The following is a 5,118-nucleotide window of genomic DNA, read 5'->3' as shown; positions in this document are numbered from 1 at the left end:
GAGGTGTAAAAAAATGATTTAAAAAAATATGAAAAAAAAAACAAAAATGAGTGTTTTATTTATTTATTTATTTGCAATAATTTCAGAGATTCTACTCTGCTGAATCAGCCACTTACACATGTACCATAAATAAATAAATAAGTATTGTGGTCTGGTTTATGAGTACACACAAAATTGAAAACCCAAACATGCCTGGCATAAAATGGCGAGGTTTTTTGGGAAGTTCTCTTTCGAAAAAGTCATAAATAGAAAAAAATAATGAGTGAACTTTGGAAGAGACGAACAATTGCATTTTAATTTCAATAAATGCCTTTAATCCTTGTTTCCTTCATGTTTAGCACCTGCACTGTGATAGATTATTTCTGAATTTGACTTAGGTTGTATTTGGTGAAATTTTCATATTAATTCTATTGAGTTTTTGTATATTTCATATAAGGAGTACTAGCACACTTGCACATATTTCCTTATTTTTATAGCATGATATTAGAATAAAAAGTGTAGTAAAATGTTTTATACATTCTTTGAGTTGGCACTAACTTTGCATTGATGAGGCAAATAAATTTGAAAGGTGATTTGGGTAAACCTCAGTCTAATACTTGATTTTCTTTTAAATTTCTTTTAATAATGGTTTTGCTTGAGGACAAACAAATAAAGAGTGAATTCCATTTTTGGTCCTACTATTATAGGGGTTTTTCTAATTTTAGACCACCATAATTATTTTTGCCACATTGCATCCACAATTATTAAAAGTGTTCCAATTTTAGTCCATTTTTAGACTTTTCGTGGACTAAAATTGGAACACTTTTAATAATAGTGGACGCAATGTGGCAAAAATAATTATGGTGTACTAAAATTGGAATGACCCCAATAATAGTAGGACCAAAAATGGAATTCACTCAACAAATAAATAAGTGTGGGGAAATTTGATAAACATTATTTTTATTGTTATTTTAAATAATCTTTTTATAGTTAATTTGCAATAGTTAACTAATTATATATATATTTCTATTATTATTTCTATAAGTAGCTTTGTTAGTATTATTCATTTTTAGGACTGTTTTTATTGAAATTGTTTATTATTTGAATTCTATCAGGATAATAATTTCTTAATCCCAATTTAATAAGATTATTATTATTATTATTATTGTTATTATTATTATTATTATTATTGAGAAATAAAGGGATTGAGAACTAGATTTGCGGATGATATTCTTCAACATCTTCAGTCATGTGGGCGATCTGACTATACAGCATGGAAGGCCTGAACGAGAGAAACCTTCAACGTTCTCTGGTTCACACTCTTCAATGAAAATCTAAAGTCGGAGAAATCATGGTTGGGGTAGGAGAAGCGATTGGAGACTAAACAGTATAAAAGAAGGCTATTTCGAAGAAGAAAAGGGACATCAATTTCACCCCGGATCAATTCCGTAGGCGATAAAAGCAAGGAACATTTGGAGTATCGCAGCAACTCCGATCGGGACTCCAATTTCTTCTGGCGGTGGTCTGTAGTCCAATCGGCGTGGCAGCAACAACTCTACAGGGCAATTGTCCATTCTTTCTTATCATTATTTATTTGCTTTGTAATTAGGGATTGGAATATTAAGCGTTATGGCTTAATTACTTTATGCTTAGCTAGGCAAATCATCAATTGTTAGTGTTGTTTAGTATTGCTATTTACAAGCTTAGTTGCAGTAGATATTAATTGTTATTTATAAATAATTGATTCTATGCTTTTAGTCTTTATTCTTTTATTGTCTTGATTTAAGGTTATTTTATTATCTTTCATGCCTTATTTTCTACCTGCAATTTCTTTTAGTTAATTAAGTATGATTGTTGATTGGTTCTGAGCATTTCAAATTGCAAAGTAATTATTTTCTAATTTACAAACTGCTTTGTTATATTTCTTAGAGCTTTATTTTTATTTATTTGCAATCTCATTTTCCTGATTTTTAATTCTTCGTTTCTTTGCTTGGTTTTCGAAATAGCACTTAATTTAGTTTTTCCTATTGACATTACACTTATTGCACTTTGAGTACTTTAAAACATTTCTTTCAGTTATTTCTTTAAGTTTAGTTATTTGTAATTTTGCATATTCTCTGTATATGGATATTGATTTAGTTTCTAGCAACCAGAATACTGGACTTGTAACACCCCGTGTTACGGCCCCTAAACCAAATCAATTAAATTATCACCCACCCTAAAAAGAGAATTAAAAAATCCATTAATTAGCTAAAAGGGGTCCACCATAGTCCATGGGCCTTTATCCCTAAAGCCAATCCCTTAGTCCTATAAGAAATAGAATTAGTAAACCTATGCCACTTAGACCCTAATTAGGACTCTTAATTATATAAATAGGGGACATAGGAGGCACCTAGAACTCACACCACAAATAATCTCTCACCACACAAGAAGTTCCAAGAATTCCCTTAGGAGAAATCAAGAAAGAAGAAATTTTAAAGAAAGACCCTTCATAGCCAAGGAAATTAATTAAGGCTAAGAGGTAACCCATGTCTCAACAAAACCTATTTTCTTCGCTATAATCTCCTTCCTTGGCCTCCTTCTATATGCTTGTGTCTTGATTAATTCCTCTATGCTATTTGTGATATATTCTTGATGATTGATAAGATGATTTATGTGTATTCTTGATAATCTTGATGATCTTAATGTTGAAAAGAGGTTCTTGATATTGATGTGATGATTCTTGACAAATCTTGATATTTCTTGATGTTAAAGATAAATTGGGATTTTGATGATTTGGGAGGGATTAGAGCCCTAGGGTGGATTGGGAATTTGTGTTATATCTTGATATATATTTGGGTAGGAATTCGCATGTTCGGGTGTTGTTTATGTTTAGAAGTCATAATAGGAAGAGTTATACGTGATTCTTGCTTTTGATCCGTTAAGTGCCTACGTGGTGTCGTTAATTGCGTTTAAAAGTGTCTAAGCATGGTTTCGGGTTCCACAAAGGATCCCGGGACGAATTTGTGATGAAAGAGTCAGTGGGGGGTAGGGGTACCCGCTACCTACCCGCTGCCCGAAGATCACCGCCGGGCAGCGGGCAGGCGGCGAGCAGGCGTCCGCCAGCCGGCAACCCGCTGCCGGGCAGTGATCTTCGGCGGGTAGCCGGCGGGTGACCCTCCACCCACCGGCTACCCGCTGGTCCGTTACCCACCCCGGGTCCCCAGCTTCCCCGTTTGATGTCCCCCATTCCCCGTGGTGTCCCAACGGTCCCCGTTTGTCGTGCTTGAGTCTAGTTTGATGTTTCAGGTGCCGTTCGTAGGATAAAAGAGTTTTAGGAATTGCATGCTAGTTGAATTGGTAACTTGTTGACCTAGGTGGAAGTTGTATGAACCCCTTAGGACTATTCTTAGTATGTGAATGATCACACGTAAGCATAATTACATGTCTCCTCCCTTCCCAATGTGCTATTATGTGCTATTGTGTGTTACGTGATGCATGTTTCCCAAACTTGGTTGCGATCAAGTTGGCTATACGGGCAGTTGAATGGGCTGAGAACCATCCCAACTGTTAACCAGGCCGGTTAAGATTGGTCAGGTATATAAATATTATATAGGGCTGCGGTCCACTATACGGGCAGTTGAATGGGTTGAGAACCATCCTAACTGTTAACCAGGCTGGTTGAGATCGGTCAGGTATATAAAGATTATATAGGACTTCAGGTCCACATGGGCCTCGGTGATATGACCCACCGACCTGGACGCGCCAGGCGGTGTGTAGGGCCAACAAGCTGAGGAAGGCTGTAGTCCACCGACCTGAGTAATCAGGCGGTGTGTAGGGCTACGGCTGGCTGCGATCTACCGAGTGATGGGATAGCGGTGTGTAGGGTCGTAGTCTCCGAGGATCTTTGTCCACCGACTGAGTTCCTCAGCGGTGTGTAGGGCTTGATCCGCTACGGTCCACCGACTGTACGCATCAACGGTGTGTAGGGTCGTAAGTCCCCCCTTGTAAAGGGGATCACGGTCCACCGACTATGCACGTCAGCGGTGTGTCGGGTCGTGGTCCGACGTTGAGTTCGTCAGCGGTCCTCTATGGGTTGGTTGCGATCAACTCCCTTCATGCCGCGGTATGAGGTAGGGTGCTGCGGGGCCGTGTTAATGCTATACGCATTAACCCTCATGTTCGGGACATGCGATTGGTCCCGTGGCGCCAGTGCAGTGTGATTGAGTGTCACAAATGATGATTGAATGATGGTTAAATGATGATTGAATGATGATATGATTAGGGCTGGGCACTTCGGGTTTCGGTTCGGTTTTTCGATTTTAAAAAAATTACACCATTCGGTTTAAAATAGAGTTCGGTTTCGGTTTCGGTTTCGGTTTGAAAAGTTTGGTTCGGTTCAGTTTCGGTTTCGGTTCGGTATTCGATTCGGTTTAGGTGAAAGTCTACTATTTGAACGTTTCTTTTTTTGCCTGACCGGTTGTTCAGTTGGCTCACTTGAAGTGCCACTTGAAGTGTTTTGTTGATGACAAAATGAAAAATCATTCATCTATGTACAAAGGTAGAGAAAACAACAATCTCACCCAAGTGCCCCACACAAGGTGAGTACCCAGTCTACAAAGGTTTTGTGGATTGTTGAAGTCGGAGAGCCACGCATGCAGAAGTCCAATGAAATCCCTTCAATTGGAGAGCTAACTTTGATGCAGTCTACTTCAATGACTGATATGAACCTAGTCCAAGGTTCACATAAAGATGGAGTATTGTCCCAAGATTACTCTCAATGCAAAGATAGAGATGGATCAAAATACCTTAAACCTCACGAGAAACCCTTTGTCTCGAATCCTCAAAGACTTGGAAGAATCCCATGTAGCTTCAAGTACCTCGATGTTGCAATCTTCAATCAACTAGATTCGGATCTAGTTTCCTTCGATTCAAGAACGAGTCCACGAACCTAAATCTAAGGTTGAAGAAAGTAAGATTGATTCGAGTCCACGAATCAATTTGCTAGTCGAGTCCACGACTAGCCACTAATTGAGTCCACAATTAGCCATAAGGTTTCTTACACAAGTGTAAAGAAAAACTTAAGAATTTTATTGAATTAAAGCCTGTCTAAAACTGATATGGATGTCCCTATTTATAGGTATAGGGCAGCATTGTAAT

Source organism: Ipomoea nil, unplaced genomic scaffold, assembly GCF_001879475.1.
Source record: "Ipomoea nil cultivar Tokyo-kokei standard unplaced genomic scaffold, Asagao_1.1 scaffold0205, whole genome shotgun sequence".
Taxonomy (NCBI): Eukaryota; Viridiplantae; Streptophyta; class Magnoliopsida; order Solanales; family Convolvulaceae; genus Ipomoea; species Ipomoea nil.
This window is presented reverse-complemented; position numbering follows the sequence as displayed.